A 17,174-nucleotide genomic window follows, 5' to 3' on the forward strand; every position below is an offset into this window, starting at 1 on the left:
CTTTGCAAAAAGGCATCTTGATCTTGTGTGCTTTCTGTAGCAACACAATGGAATCCTGATGACTCGAGGGAAAATAAAACAAGTCAACTGCTGAGAGATGAAACCCCAGTAGATGAAGCACTTCTGAGCATCGTTCCCCTTCTAACATCAGTCTGTTCAAAGTCCAAGGAAACATTCATTTCCCTTTAGACCTTCATAAGGGAGGTGAATGTTTATCTCACTTTTGCCAAGTCATTATAGGGAGAAAAAACATTTCAAACACTGGAGACTGTAAACCCTGTCCTCTACCATGTGATAAAGGTGTCATTGTGAAAATAAACATAAATACAAATATTAGAGCAGAAATTCTCGATCAGATCAACGTAAGCCTTTGGCGGTTCATACTGTACGCCTTAACTCTTCTTAGGCTACACCTCTTAAGTAGTCTGTGAACGTATGTATGTACATCCTAACTGCTTCAGCAAAGTCCAGGAGACACCAGCTGGCTCTCCCTACTTTGTATTCGCTGCCATCCTGTGCTCTGCTGTAGGAACACTGAGAATTCTAGTGATTGAGCAAAATCCTAACTATTCAGAAATGTTCAGCCTGTTTTCAGTCGTTACTGGTTTTGTTGTTCTTTTGTGAGTTTTTATTATTTATTTGGTCTTCTGTATCTGAAGCTGGAATGAGTCTGTCTGTACCTGAAGATATAGAAGTTCACACATGTAGACAGACCTTCCCTATCAGTAATCGACTGGCTAATTAGGTACCAGTGCAGCACTGAACAAGAAGAAAGCTGAAAATTCACTGTTACGCAGTATTCCAATGAGTATCAGTGCAGCTTCAGCCGTTCTCCTCATTAAAGATACACTGTGGTTGAAGATGCAGTGTCAGGGTTAATTGGATCAACGATTGGCCTAAACACACGATTTGTTGAGGAATGCAGCTTGCCTGACTGCAGCATGTAAAATAATGGTATCAGATGAAAAAAAGCCATACATAACAGACCTGTCAGATAAAGGGCATTAATCCTGCAGCGTAAGGCTCCTGTACCTCTGCACAGGGTTATTAAAGTTGGGCCCAAGTATGGAAGAGCTCCATGAAGGAAGCCTCATGCTCTGTATCTGTTTATTACCCTATTTGTGTCACACTGGCTTATCAAAGGATTAGAATGTATTTTGAGGAATATTAATTAAGCTTTAGAGATATAGGTATAAGCTTACATGAAAACAAGATTTTCCCATACAATTTATTTCATTTCTGGTAGGACAATAGCTTTCTGTTTAACTTGCTTGAATGATCAGTACGTTTCCTAGGCTCTCAGTAAATGTAGCTATGCATTTTGATAACACCTTCAGGAATTAATGCTTTTCCTCTCAAAATGAATTAACAAATCACTGGAATATCTTACCTGAGACAGCACATTGGTACGCTGTGGATCACAGCCTATTTTCTATTTATCTGTGCATTTTCCAATTCAGTATTCTGCATCTCTCATCACTAAGCACACAGTAAGCAGCTACTAAGCAGGAATGTAAATGGCAATATGACTCTTGCTAATATTTATTCTTCAGTGTTTTGATTATGTGGTCATAAATAGAAAGGCTTTTCTTCAATTGATGCTCTGGACAGTAAGTGTATAAATTCTGGTATCAGGTTTAGAAAAAATAATGTCTTGCCTCCAGTTACATTTATATATAGCACGAAGCACAACAGCTGGCAGAATATGATCTTTAAGGGATACATATATAATTGTGCTCCTTGGGAAAGTCAAACGTAGACTAATTCCTCTAACAATAGGACAAATTCCTATTTTTCTATCATTAAGTCAACTAGGCTTCGTTTTTGTAAGTTTAATTATTATGGTTTAATAACTACCCCATGGCAGCCTGATCCTCCCAGCGAGAAGTCCCCCCTCCTAAGAGGTCGCACCGTTCCAGCCCTGCTGGGGCAGGTGGGACACACTGGGGGCAGAGGGCTTCAGGGAGGTTTGTAGAAATAGCAAAGATTTTGTCATGAAAAGCTGTTGAGCTGTATCCAGCTCAAAGCAAAGGCTACCCTGCAGCCACTTGAATTGCAAAGACATGTCACTGTCCCTTAGTACCAAAAATTGCCTCCAATTGTAGAACAAGAACCTAGCACAGTGCAGACCTTCTCTGGGTTTTCTCTGTGGATTTTGGCAGGCACTTGGAAGGTTTCCCCATAGGATACAATTTTGTACCATCATTTGTAGCCTACATTGAAGGGCTGTAATCAACTTCTGTGCCATTTGACACCTCTTTATCAGATTTAAGCCCTGCACAGTCACATAGGATTTTCCTTTCCATTTAATTCTGCATCTTTTATTTGCTACAGTAACAACAGTCAGCTGGGGGCAAATAAACCCTAAATTAAGTCTGTTGCGGAAAAGCCTATTAACCAGGATTTCATCGTGCTGAATATTCTACAGACTTTCTTACCACAAAAAAAAAAAAAAAGCTTAAAAATCTGTAAGTCTGTCTACAGGTGACAGATGAATGAAGCAGGCTTAGAGGAGCTCGTTCAAAACCAAACCAACACACCCCACGCATTGACGCAGCAGTGGTCAAGGACAAATAATGCTGGAATCAGTGTAATAACTGCAAAGCCACCCCTTTATCATCTCCACAGCAGAGAACCTTTTTCCAACTTGTGTGGGTTCCCATGTTCTTCATACTTACATAGGCAAATCTTTTAATGCATACATTTAAGAAGGTAGCTATTTTCATCTTCATAGCTTAAGCCAGCAAGAAGGTTAAGAGCAAAATTCAAGCAAGCAGTAAAATGAAATGGAGATTTTCCAGTTAAGTACATTTAGGCTCTTCTACCTGATAAGTATGGACATACCTATTATTCCAAGTTTTCAGTAAATGTTTTGTCTGTTATTGATTAAATCCAGTGCTTCACACCCTAATATGAGGTCATATTGGCTGCACCACATCTTTACACTCTTGCAATAGTCTCTTCCTCTGTCAGACAAATGTAAACAGAAGACACCAAACCGTCAGGTCTATTTAGTTAGTTCAGTCTTATGAGCAAGGACAGTCTACAGCTGTCTTTGGAAATGCCTACCACAAGGGATGCTGTGCTCCTGGTTGGCTCGTGGGCTCTGCCACAATAAAGACCATTTTTTTTTGAGCAGCTCCATTTTATTCAGGATGCCACTGTGTTGGTTAGTTTAGTTTCTTGTGTATGGTAAACTTGCAACTAGAGAAAAACACTTCAAACCTTACTGTCTGAGGACTCCTGTTTGAATTTCCCCCGTCAGTTGTCTTTATGATACATGAGGGTCCCTGTGGACTTGAGCACGCTTTCTGTGGGTGGCCTGAGGAGGCGAGCAGGAGGAAGGAGGAGCAGTGCCTGAGGAGGTGGCAGTCAGTGTGCAAACGGGACACAACGTCAGCCCTCAGCCCCAGCTGGCGTCACAGGCTCCTGCGGTGTTGAGGGGGAGCCAACCTTAAAGGCAACACGGACTTCATCCTGTCAAAAGGCACAATCCATTTTGCCAGAACACAGGAAGGCTAGGAAAGTCAGGACTACCAGTCCAGGCAAATGTGTCCCAGCCTTGTGATGTTATTTATTTACCAGTACAGTATTAGCTTGCTACATTACCTTAATTACTAGAATAATTTAATTAGGATTATCATTACATAGATGGAACTATGTAACACCATGAAGTACTTAGTGATAAAACAGCTAGTTCAGAAACTTCAGGTGGCATTTGGCTGGCCTATTTCTTATTGAACACAGTTATAAAAATGTTAACTACCATCAGAAAGACAAACAGGAACTCGAGTTTATATCGTTCAGATAGACTCCTGTTAATATTAAGCAACTTATTTCCAACCACAGCTGCTATAGCATTGCCAATCACAAGTATTCCAAAATTATTTAAAGATGTCATATTGTCCTTAGAAGTTTAAAGTACATATTCACAGTTTCTCCATTCTTGGAGCCAGTGTGAGTAGACACTTGAAGCTGAGATTCTCACACACCAGCAGCTGGAGCAGTAGCTAAAGCATGAAATATCACAAGAATCTCAATATTAAGAAGTGTTAACAAATCCCAATTAACTCAATGCTGTCTCAAGAATAAGCCTAAGACTTTACTAAACTGTGATTTAAAAAAAAAAAAATCCAAAATAAAAATATACATGCACAGAAAAGAAAAATATTGCCACAGAGGGCTAGTAGTTTTGCAAATATCAAGGGGAAATATAAATATACACACTCAGTTTTCCCCTCATTCCAATCTTTAGGAAGCAAACCATAGATGATTATGGGTCTTTATCATGTTTTGTACAAAATACCTTCTCACGAAGCAAAGCATTCATACGTGAAAATGTGAGCAGGATGTTTGGTCGATAGAAAACTCATCAGCTGACAGTTTGTTCTTCATGTTATTGCTATTGTACAGAGCAGGAACAAGAGCAGGATGGTAACACGGGTAAACCACTAGGAGACTATTGCATATACCTCAGTGCTACTCCTGGTTCAGTCACCCAGCAGGGAGAATGATTATAGCCAAGTCATTTTTGTGTCTCCCTATCTGTAAAACAGGGCTATCAAATTTACTTCCTTTGCTTTGATACTTTCTGATAAGACATTCAAAAGCCAAATCTCACCTAGTATAATACTACAAAAGACTCCCAGTACCAATGTACACATCTTCTGCTGCAATAAAACTGATGTGAGGTTATTTTTCCCTCGTGTAATATAATCTTAACAGCACTTCTTTGTTTAAATCATTATTCCTAATTAGATCAGCAGCTAGTTGAGGAGTCCAGTTATGATGTGTATGTGTTGAATAATCAACACAGGCAAATATCAGTGGAAACACATGCTGTAATGATAAATTATTATTATTGCATAAGTGTGGAATAGAGCTGCTAAAAACCCTTACGTGATCTTTCCACGTACTGAAAACAGCAAGTGTTATATATATATAATATATAAAAATGCATATATGTAATAATGTATATACAACACCTTCTATGTCTTTCACTTTTGGAAGAATAGAGGGAGATTTCCGCTCATTATTGAAAACACAAAGAAAAACACTTTATTACATTTAAAAAACAACAACAATTGACTTAAAGGCATACTACTGCTACTACACAGGTATTTCCAGGGCAAGCTTTTGATCAAGAAAGCAGGCAGATATTTACCAGGAATGCAGAATTATGCCACCAAAAACCTTCATATTATTAACATCAGAAACGCAATGCCACTCAGCATTAACCAGGAGCGTTCCTCTCCACTGCTCATTTCATACCACTGATGCGGTACTAAGCATGAAATTTCTAATCACCAACAGGACTCCTCCTCTTTCTGCCTATCATCCAGTATGCCACAGCTCTTATCTCCTGGGCCATAATATGTCAAATACTTCAACATAATTAAAGCCACACTGATTGACTGGCTAAGAATATCACAGGGATAAGTTTCTTTTTAAAGCTGCCATATCTCTAATCAAGAGTTATGTTCCGGTAACAAAAGCTTTTGCATCTAAAGAATTGTGTGTGTGTGTGTGTGTACATATATAACATTCTTTTTCCTCCACAGCTCAGCAATAACAAAAATATCATTACACTCTGATTTCCCTTTGTAATGCTAAATCAGAGACTACGAAGGATGGCAAGAGGCACTTACTGAGGTAGGCAAAATGCACATTTTCGTTAAGTATGGAAACTATCATTTATATTCCTCTCTTGACATAAACCTTTATTGCACTACCAACAGTGCCTTTCCAGATTTTGTCGGTTCATTTGTCTCTGGGATTTCTGTTGTTGTGGCAGCGTTAATTTTGGGAATAAAAAAAAAAGATCTGTAGAAGTCAGAAATATATGAACAAATTGGTGGCAAGGTTTATGGCTTGTCAGGTTATTTTATATTTTAATGTACTGTTAACAGTTCATTCTTTTTAAATGCAAATTTGTTAAGGGTAAATTTAAATTTCAAGGCAAGCAATTCTGGTAGCATGGCAACAACACACTATGCTGCATAGTAAGAGTTTGGAGCCAAGGCAAGCCTTTGCTTCGCTCCCATCCTGGATCAGTTTATAAGAGTAGAAATTTTTTTTTTTTTTTCTTGTTGTGCCTGCCTTTATGACTATTCCTACATTGGTAGTTGTAATGGGCTTTGAAACAATATGAGCATTAAAGACTGGGGAGAGAACTTGCACCCTCACTCAAGACAGCACAGCAATCATGCAACCTGGTAGCAGGTAGTAACAAACCAAAAACCCCTCTTGCCCAGGAAATTGCAGTCAGGGTGGCCATCCTTAGTAGAAAGCCTACAGCTCAGGGAAAAAAAAAAAAGATCCTCACTCCCAGGAGAGAGAGATTTGGTGTGGATTTGAAGAGCGTGGTGGCTCTAAAGAAATGTTGCTTGTGAACGAGAAGCAAGCAACCTCGTTTCCATGCACTCGCTCAGATGTGTTGTTGAAAATGCATCCCTCTTGGCGTTTGGAGTATGAGTTTTGAGGCCTAGTTTAAGATTTGACTAAACCAAATGGGTGCATTTTCCCTTGCACTGAAATGCTATTTTTGTGGTGGCTGGTATCAGTGACTCGAGACAGTAATGGCAATTGCTTGATAGCATTTCACGCTTGTTGAAAGCAAGCAACCAACCAAAAAAGACTCCTAAGTCATTCTAGAACAGAATCTGATCTGTGCAGCAGTCATTCTTTTTCATTGCTCCAGTCGCTTCAGTAACCAGGCGCTCAGTTAAGAATCTGTGACCATTTTGCTGGGGCAGGGAAAGGCAAAGTTAACAAGCACTTCTGAAACCCCCAAGAAAGGCGGGTGAACCAGGGAAGTACAGCGGAGGATCTTGGTTTTGAAGGGCACAGTGGGAGACAAAGTCTGCCCAAATATCCCTTGTTTGTCTCGTGCATGAAGGTAGCGAATACATGGCAGGCTGGGGGGGAATTTTGTTCTATTTATTATTCATTCTCTTGCATAAAGATCAGCTATTTCACTGAATGCCAAACAGAGCTGCTCCTTCTGGGAGGTTATTACAATATTGCTTAGATAGGCGCTGTCCCTGTGCAACTTGGTGCACCCTGTATTACAGCTTGTATAGTGGTAGGGGGAAAAAAGCTGCTTAGAAATACTTAACTAAGTAGTTTGGGAATACTTGAGTACAAAAAAAAAAAAAAAAAAAAAAGAGGCACAGAGCCCAATTTTATTGCTCCTTGGTAGCTTATCGTCCTGGTTTGACGCATGCAACACGCCAATGACTTCATATTTTGTGTTTCATCTGATTTGAGGCAAATATCACCTTGATTTTGGAACTGCAGCTAATGTCTCAGCCCGACTCCCTACTTCTGCCTAAATATTCACTCTTTTGGAGCCTACACTTCAAAAATTCATCACTTCCTCCTCCTCCTCAGGGAATTTTCACATGCAGATTATCACCACCGTCACCACCAACATAGATGTTATCTTGCCCCCCCCCCCCCCTTCCCTCCCGTGTTCTCTTCCTCTGTGATATGCTAATAATATTTCTCTAATCAGTTTAGAGCTCCTGAAGTAAGGGACAGACCTATAGACCTTTCAGTGCTTACTTATGTAGGTGAGCTTTCTCCAACTTTTATTACCAAAAATCACTTCAAAAGTTCCTGCCCTGTTACAAATGCTTCGTGACAGAGTTGGTTCCCCCTGACTTTTGATGTGCTTGTTTCTTCCTTGGCATGAAATGCTGTAATGCCTTGATATTCCCCATGACTGAGGACTTCCTGGTGCTACAGGGTCACTTTGTGCGAGACCAGTGATCTTCTGCATGGCAGGAAACCTACGGAGTTAATTCCAGAGGTCCTCAAGGGATCTGTTCATGTGATTCTCCAAACGATGGGCACAGTAATGTTTGTGGAAAATTGAGGTCACCTTGTCATTACTGTCTGTGGCTAGTTTGTTAGTGCAACTAAGGTTTACATCAACTGTTACAAACCTCAGAGATTAAAGGTCTTCTCCATTTGTTCCTATGCTTCTTTCTTCATCAGCTTACCCAGAGAAGCAGACCACATAGTGATCTCAGGGGCTTATTCCAATGTCGTTCCTAAAACCCTGACTCCCTCAAGTTCCTCCTGTGGACTTAGGCCCTTAACACAGTGAGATGTAAAGATGAAAGTCTATACGTGAGAACATACATTCTCCATCTCTGTTTATCTGCTAAAAATATGAATTTTCTGTTCAATTTTTACTGGAATTACTATCTCACTAAATCCTCAGAGAACTCTATAGTGTCATGCTAAGATAAGCACTTGGCTGTCATTCACAACAAATCCAAATTAGAGCAACTGGAAAGCAGAGATGACTCTCGATAGTTACCACAGCAAGGATACCTTACCGGGGAAAAAGGAAATGAGCCCCAAAAGTTACTCGGCATTCTTAACTATGGTGCTCAAGCAGCTGGATGTGCATACCTACCAGAACTCCCACGCGTAGTGCTACAAAACCATTACGTTGAGTTGTGAGCCCTGTTGTGTTTTTTTTTTAGTTTTAAGTTGTTGCTATACTCATTGAGAGCAAGAAGAAACTTACCTGCTATGACCACTTTATTAAGCCTATTAGCTATATCTAACTACTGTACTCAGGTGAAGGAATTTCACTAATTTTTCAGTCAGATCTTGTGAGCCCTTAATGCACAAAGGCAGAGTATGTATAGAAAGAAAAACTTACAAGGTCAGGCCTCTCTCTTGTAGAAATGCTTAGGAAAGAAAAACCAGCAGATTTCACTCTTTGAAAATCAACAGGGTTATGGTACAATTGATGATGGGAGAGGAACTTTCACAAAGGTTGCAGATGATAAGGGTCTGTGAGGGGGATCTTTCCAGAAGTAAAAGACAGAAATCTGGAAATAATGCTAGCTAGTGACACATTCACAAATATTCCTTTTATCAATTTACAAAATGAAGTTCAAAAACTGCTTAATTAACAGAATGGAAATAATCAAGCTGTCTTCTTAAGAAATGAAGCGAGTTATTCTTATGTGGATGAATCTTGATTAGTAAAGTCTGTAACTAGAAGGGCTATTCTCGGAGGGAAGCTTCACCTTTAATAGTTCAAAACAGACAACTATCCCAAGATACTCCTTCCTGCAGCTCCCAGGGGGAGTCCAGGTAGATATCAGCACTGCAGAATTGCTGCTATTTGAAAAATTCTTATCTAGACTGCAAACCTCACATTGCTTATAACTGTCATACTCCTACTATCCAAGCATTTTTTATTTTTAATATACCTTTTGCCAACTTTCCTCTTTATCTACCTCTATTTCAAAAGCAAATGATCCCTTCATGCATGATTATACTTTAGAGTATGCATCTCCAGCAATGCATCACACAACCTTATCATCTGGGAATGATGACGCTTCCTCCTCATCCCCACCTACAAGGCTTCCAGTTCTCCCCCCTTTGCCTAGATGGAAGTACCTATTAATCCTAGTTTTTCGAAGCAGCTCTGCTCTACTCTAACTTACTCCTCTTGAAGTGCAAGTCATCCATCTCTGCTGCAGTAGGTGAAGGCAGTAAGTACTGCAACAAAAAAAAAAAAAAAAAAAAAAAAGGAAAGGAAAGGAACGTCATGTATTCAAGTGACAGTGCATTTACCTATGAGCATCAGAAATAAACACTTAGTTCTGTATCTATCACTTATAGAAGATCTTTCTCCTGGAAAATAGTACCATTCACTGAGATGAGACTGAAGTTTAAACAAAATTCAAACTCTGAAGGAAAGCCCTCTCCTCACAGATGCCATGATAAAGTATAAGTGCTGCATGTTTATCTTCTGTGGGCAGGACAAGCCTAAAGAATTCAATGCTCCAAGCATGATGCTTCCTTGAGCTGCTTTTCACACAGCCCTCGAGGGTAAATGGGTCCTCAGGAAAATAAATAAATAATCCTCACATATTAATGCTCTCTCTGGTAGACTAAAAGCATTTGCAAGTATCCAAAGTACTTATAATGAACATTTTGCTCAGCAATTGCTTGTTTTGTGGAGTGTCTCAAAACTAGTGAATTCTGACTCTGCTTTCAGCTCTTCCTCTTAACCTGTGAAATCCACATGACTGCATCAATGCATTATTTTCTCCAACTATAAGAACCATCATTATGTCTCTTGCAATGTTCCAAGACTTTAACTGCCTCACACGAGTACCAGAAAAGACGCTGCTTAAAAAGCACGTTCTTCCTCTTGTTTATACTTATATTAAAATATAAATATATCAAGCAAATATCTTTCTCAGGAGGCTTATAGTAAAGCATAACTTTATCAACACAGGTAATAGTAGTTGGCCAGTGTATCATACCAATATTACACTGCCTTTGCTGAGATCACAGAATCATTCAGGTTGGAAAAGACCTCTAAGATCATCTAGTCCAGCCTTTAACTGCATTATAGATGCAGTCTAATGAGTGCTGAGTAGAGGGGGATAATTACTTCCCTTGATCTAGTGGCTGTATTCCATGCAGACCAGGATGCTGCTGGCCAGTTCTGCTGCCAAGGCACACACCTGGTTCACGTGCAGCTTGATTCCCCCCAGGACCCCAGGGCCTTCTCAGAAGCCTCTGTTGTTGCAATGGCTTTAAGCGTGGCCTTGTTTATTGAAGCATGGATGAAATGGGAAATGGATATAACAAGTCTGGGGCCATGAAAAAGCACCCAAAGCCTGCCTGTCAGAACATTAACTCCAGGCTTCTCAAACTCCATTAGGTTATAAGGCTATAACCAGCATTTCTTTCTGTACAAGATGAGTTTCTTTTTATTTTTCTCTGCGAGTTGGTAGCCAGCAACAGATCACTTCTTGCTAGATTTCCCCACCTTCAGCACAGGAATATAACCTGGAAGAGGTTTAAATGACGGTATTTTCAGAAATTATTTCTCAGCAAATGTTCTTACCAGAACAGCTGGAGAGATGGTACAATTATGTTTCTTGAAGTGGCTCCTCATGTTTACGGCCTTAAGCAAAGGTCACTTCTTAAGGAACTAACTCTTGTTTAAATTCACCTCCAGTCTCCAACCTGAATTAGCATTAACCAAGTAACTGCACAAAAGATGCTTTTCGAGATGTTTCCTTAGAATATAAGACTGGCCAAAGAGATGAGCAGCCATGGCCGTTTCACAAACACTTTTTCTTTATGATCCGAGGATCAAGGCAAAGTAATAATGCAGCTGCTGATTAGAGGCAACAATGCATTTGTAAAAATAGCTTGAGATATTTCCATGTGCAGATAAGGGCTGAACTACCAGAGAATTTAGGCTTAGGAAGCCTGACAATCAAGGTTTCACAAGGACAAGTGTGCAGCCCAAAACCCTGTGAGCCCATAGAGGAGCAAGCACAGCGGCTCCCCTTCCCCTCCAGCAGGTCAGTGCCCGTAGCACAACAGTCCGGAAAGGCAAGCTCTGTCCTGCTCGTCTGTCCCACAGAGAGGAGAATCTGGACAATACAGTGATAAATGTACATCTTATGCTTTAAGATAAGCTTAAATCTTACGCTTTTCGACACACAGATAACCAGCATGTACTGTATTTTTACTTTCAAGTATCAATGAACAGTTACATAAGCATCCTTTTAGGATCACCTTATGCAGAAATACTATTGCTTATGCATAACCACAGACAGCTATGATAGCAGTCGCTTTGTTTTTTCATGTCTACAGGTAAAATAACGAGGAATTCTTGGGTAAGAGGCAAAATACATGGAATACCTTTTCTGCAGGCACCCAACCCCCTCCAGGAAGATTATAGGGTGGCCTTGACAAGGTAAGATAGCTGAAACATCTGCATTTCTCACCCAACAGGCCGTGGCAATTCGACACTTTCCTTACAGCTCGGTGACTGCACGTTAGCTCCGGGCTGCAGGCGGTGCAGGAGCCTCTCGTGGTGCTGTTTAATTAATGCTCCTTGCCGCCAGCCGCGGGGACAGCCCGGGCCGGCCTCGCCTCATGCCGCCGAGATGCGGCTGAAGCGCAGCGCTCCCCGCCTCCCCCAGCCCTTTTGTTACGGCAACACCACAGGAGAAAAAAACGGAGAAAAAAAAAAAAAAAAGGGGTGGGGGGTAGGAGAACGGAGCGCGCTATCATGCCTCACGCTGTTCATCCCGAGAAAGATCAACATCTCCCCATTGAGCCGCCTTCTCCCTTCAGACAGATGAAGGGAAGGGGGGGAGGAGGGGGGGGTGTAGAAGAAAAATAAATAAATAAATGAAAACGCGTGATCCCTTTGCCACACCGGGGGCACGAAAGCAGCCGCAAACTCTCGGCGGTGCTGCATGGCACGGGGGCTCGCCTCGCCTCTCACCCAGCCCGCTCCCCGGGCGGCCCGTCGTGCTCCCGAGGGGGTGCCGAGCCGTGTGGTGCCGCCCCGCCATGGCCCCGCTCCGCCGAGGCTGGGGGCTGCGGGGCCCCGCAGCGGGCAGGAGGAGGCGGCGGCGGCGCGGCTCCCCCCCCGGTTTCGCCGGGCATCCCCGCTCCCCTCAGGGCAGCAGCCGCCGCCGCCACACCCCGCTCCGTGCCCCTGCCCCGCTCCTTACCGTGCTGCCAGCGGCGGGGCCGCTCCCCTCCCGCACCCGCAGCCGGGGGGCAGCCGCAGCCGCTCTTTTGTGTGCCTGCCTCGGCGCCACACACCGAGGCGGCTGCTGCTGCGCCCGGGAAGCTGCGTGCGAGAATACCAGCGGCCGCCCGGGAACCTGCATGGCGCATAGCGCGGCTGCAGCGGCGCCTCAGGGGGGCCGGGGGGGGCTCCCGCCTCGCCTCGGCCCCCCTCAGCCCGGCCCGGCCCCCGCCGCGCGCTCCCCGCCCCGGGCGCTGAGGTAGCGGCGGCCCCGGCGCCGTCCCGCCGGCAGCCGCCTCAGGTTCCCCTGCGCCGTGAGGGGCTCGACATCGAATTAAAAAAAAGCGAAGTTTGAACTTTGCAGCAGGGGACTCCCAACAGCCACATTCCACCGTAGGGAGAGATTCATGAGGTAAAATAATAATATTTATGGCCTTGTGCTGATGATACGTGAATCCTCCATGTAAGAATTAAAAATGGTGAAATTTATAATACTTAAAAGCTCACTGAAGTGGGTTTCTCCATGAGCAACAGTTCTTACAGTGAATGACAAGCATAGTTGGTTTCTCAGGCATTTTATCAGAAACTACTAGATCTTTCTATAGCAGTTTGGTGATAGTGATTATGTATAAAGAATATGTGAAATATGTGTATAAAGAATATGTGAAATCAAGTGTATATGTGTATAAAGAATACGTGAAATCAAGTGCCATTAGGCCAATTATGACAAGACTTCCTCGTAAGTATGAATACAGACTCGTAGCTATTATAAATGAACGCACAAAGTAATGTTTCTCATGACAGTAAAGGTGACAAGTCCAGCCTGGTGTGCTTGTGCTTGTCCCAGGGTCGCTGCACCAGCTGCTGAGCATCAAATCAAAATCCATGTACATGTGAAGACCTTTCATGGAAACAATAGTTTGTGTTTGTTTATTCTTGCCCCTTTTTTGTGTAGTTGATAGGATTTCTGTGCATGGTCACGTATGCCTTCAGAGCACTCACAGGTACTAGATAATTCCGAACTTTTTCTTTAAGTCATGGCTTAAACCTGTCTTTATTACTGGAAAAAATGCAGTGTTCAAAATGAGTAAAAACATTAATTAAAAGTCTATTTTGTAGAAGATCTTAGTATCTACATACTATTTGTATGTTAACAAAGCAAAACAGTTAAAAGATCACTTTATATTACATCTAGAAATGTCATGAAGTTCTTTGAAATATATCTACTTCAAGTGTTTGGGAAAACTTCCCCACTTACGAATATATACTGTGTACTTTGCAGTTAACAATGCTGTTAAGACAATGCAAATGAACATGAAGCTATACATGACATAGATATTTAAGAATGATACCATCCAAAGGGGCAGACCTTCCCTCTTCACAACAAGATAAACAACTTACATTTCATAAAATGTTCAAACTGCTCTGAAATTGTTTATCGAAGGTGATAAAATTTGTGTTCCTAAGATGAAGTCTTCCATTTTAAAATGTCAACATTGGGCCAATTCCTTTATACATTGTTGTCGTTGCCATTTCCATATTAATCTTAAATGATTCAATATTCCACGTTTAATCTACCAGTTACATTACTGTTTATAGTACCACCTAACAATAAGTAATAGGGCTACTGTTTTAGGAATTGTTTTTATTTCACAGTCTGATAATGTGGCCAAGACAATTACATTGTAAAGAAGTGAGTGTTTACTGAAACAATTTACTCTTACAATTTTCTTTTAATATAGGGTTCTTGAGTCTAGCAAACCCAAGTCAGATCACTACAGGAAGATATAAGGAGAGAATCAACTGAACTCCAATTAAATGATTCAGAGCACTTACTTGTAAGTACCTCAATTTGATATTGTAAACATCCAGGGTGGTCTCTCTTTAAGACCTCCATGGTCACACCAATTTCCATTCATCTGTCTTAGCAATAAAGTCCAAAGCCAAGGACTGTCCTCGATGCTTCTGCAGACGCATAAATAAAGTAAACTCTAATCTCAGTACTAAACGTAGAAGTATTATGCATCTAGGAAGTGGTCTGCAGAAGCAACAGTCATCTTCCATTCCTCTTTTAATTCATTCAGAGCTTTCCAAATTGTCAGACTCACGACTGTGTTAAACACTGCAGCTGTGGTATTATGATAGAGTAAGTTCTTTCAAAACTTACCATAAATTGGGTAAATATGGTAATATTGAACATGAATCCATAATGAAATACTAAGAATTCTTAAATTCAGTTGGATTAATTGCAGTAAAAGTACGACAGGAACAGAGTTTTTGTGGACTGGCAAAACTGTAAGCTTTTAAAAGGCATGTACTTAGTTCTTTTTTCCGGTTTTTGAGTTTGCTTCTAGGTTTGTCTCATATAGAACGGGCTTCATTCTGCAGACTGTTATTTTCCTCCCAGCTAGCAGAGACTTGAGGGTTGCATAAGGGAAGTCAAAAAAGATATTTTGCATTATTTAATTATGAGCCCTTTAGCTGCCTGAGTAATGTTGATGGAGTCTAGAAGAATGTGTCTTGTCTGCCTTAGGCAGCATAAAATAAGAACATGCTTGAGTTCAGAGGGGAAAAAAGACACATGGAGAAACTGGAATAGAGAACTTGCACTTGACAAATGACACAAGCCTACAAAATTTACTGACAAAATATTAACACTTCATCTTCTGAAAAGCTTGACATTATCAGATTTTGCTTTTCCTTTTGGAAAATAAAACAAAACATTGTCAAAACCTTACAAGCTAATCAACCTCCTGTTATCCCAGTCACTGTTGTTCGTTCCAGAACTTGTGCAACAGAGGTATATTATTAAGTGCTCCTCTACTGAAGGAAAAAAAAAATCACCGTTCTCTATTGCTCCCGTTTGCATCCCTTAATTTTCCCCTTTTTTTGTGACATCAATCTCCTTTTATAATCATGGCAGTAACAAAGAAGGCCTGTAGGCCCATGTATCTAATCATTCCCCTGCACACATCAACCCTTAGGAAGTCAGCACAGAGATACATTTCAAAGAATGACTTGGGAAGGCTCTCTTGTTTAAAGCAAAGGACTAGTTGTTTGATATAAGTATAGGCACTGATCCTGTTCCTACTGAAGTTTACTGGAGTTAGGCCTATGAAGAGGAGACTTCTCTCAGTGTGTCTGAACTGTCTTCAGCTTCTTCATCTGTCCAGTTCTCTTGGCTATTCCTTACAAGTCTACAGCTCCACAGATGGAAATCCTGGTACCCTATAGCCCATTCCCAGACAAGTAAGGATTCTGATCCTAACAAAGAGCTTGTAACAAATATGCCCCAATTAGGGGCATGATTAATTTTACAGACCTAAACTCTTTTTTAAAATATTTTTATTATTTCTTTGTTAATATCTTGAGTCCCACCTTAGGAAAAGTAAGATGAAATATATAAACTATGAGTGAGATAGGAACATGACTTAGTTATGATGAACAAAATGCATCAGCTGACTTAGTGCTAGGCAACGCCAATGCAGTCAGTCAGGAAATTGCTGGTAACTAGCTAAAAGCATTACAAGTCTCTGTCTGCTAATGAGATGGGGAGCATAACGAGACAAGTAGACTTAAGTATTGTTCACTAGAATCTCCATTCTCTAGTACTGCATCAAGCTACTACTCTTAAGTGGTACTTTTAATATATCATACACAAAATTCCATCTCCTTCAGTTGGACAAAGAAATGAAACATTAACCTAGAGACCACCCTGTTTTCTGTGTCACCAAACAGTGTTAGGTTTACAGACTTCTGTTCAATTATCTTGACATGTAATCAGTGATGCTTCCCAACATCCTCTGCTAGTATTGCAGTGGTTTTGGTAACAGAATGTCTCCTAGAATGGTAGAATCATATTTCAGGAATATCAAATCATCCTTATTTTCCATCATGAGCCTTAGGATTTCTAAATTCTAACAATTTACAATTAATATCATAAACTATCCTTTAAATAGTGATTTGTTCAAATACAAGAACCATGCAGAAGACTGTATTTTCCCTACAACATGGCAGAGGAAGTATTTGTTTTGAGTACAAAAAATAATAATAATTTCCTTAACTTTGCAGAGTTTGTTTTAGAAGAAAAATTCATAAGAAAGCATCAATGTCTTGAATGAAAGCCCTTCAAAATCTTGTATCAACGTTATACTTGTGGTTTGTTGCAGCAAACAGGGCACAACACAAATAATTCCATTTCCATTAAGTAAAAAATCTCCTATACTAAAATGAGCTTGTTTCAAATCAAACCAAAACTATTCACAGTATGTGCAAGGATGCAAGAAAGTATAAAATACGGATCGTGGTTTAGCCAGTAAAAATAATGATTTTAAGGATTATGAAAAATTATGAGAGAAACAGCAAATCTTCAATTTCTACGTCTGACATTATCAAAGCAAGCTTATAAAAGAAAACACCAGGACAAACGCTGCTTGCTTAACATATACAAATAAAGTGAAGTTTGTCCAAGTCAACAAACTGTGACTACAGTCTATTAGAAACATAATTATGCTGGCATGCTGTTCTCTGATGTGAGGACAGTGTACATAAGCAAGACTTCCATGTCTTGTGCTTTCCAATGATTTTGTAAGAAAATTGGAAAACAATATTTATAAATATTGTTGCA

At 40.8% G+C, this 17,174-nt stretch overlaps 1 protein-coding gene and 1 long non-coding RNA gene across 6 annotated transcripts in view; one reads left to right on the forward strand and one right to left on the reverse strand.

The window, feature by feature from the left end:
- APBA2 (amyloid beta precursor protein binding family A member 2) overlaps positions 1–12,772 on the reverse strand; it is a 97,314-nt gene extending 84,542 nt beyond the window's left edge. For 2 of the 4 annotated variants that reach the window (XM_027466190.3, XM_027466188.3), the window contains exon 1: positions 12,528–12,771. The gene's annotated coding sequence lies outside the window, so the exon portion shown is untranslated. Of the gene's footprint in view, positions 1–11,703; positions 11,723–12,527 lie in introns of those variants that run through there. The other 2 variants (XM_038185170.2, XM_072043393.1) reach the window with 2 other exon arrangements.
- LOC110353795 (uncharacterized) overlaps positions 1–17,174 on the forward strand; it is a 70,830-nt gene that overhangs the window by 50,662 nt on the left and 2,994 nt on the right. For both annotated transcript variants that reach the window (XR_011811996.1, XR_003499796.3), the window contains exons 2-4: positions 5,562–5,652; positions 11,656–11,758; positions 14,290–14,385. This is a non-coding gene — a long non-coding RNA (uncharacterized lncRNA). The remainder of the gene's footprint in view (positions 1–5,561; positions 5,653–11,655; positions 11,759–14,289; positions 14,386–17,174) is intronic.

The sequence above is a fragment of the Anas platyrhynchos genome, chromosome 11, assembly GCF_047663525.1.
Source record: "Anas platyrhynchos isolate ZD024472 breed Pekin duck chromosome 11, IASCAAS_PekinDuck_T2T, whole genome shotgun sequence".
Lineage (NCBI taxonomy): Eukaryota > Metazoa > Chordata > Aves > Anseriformes > Anatidae > Anas > Anas platyrhynchos.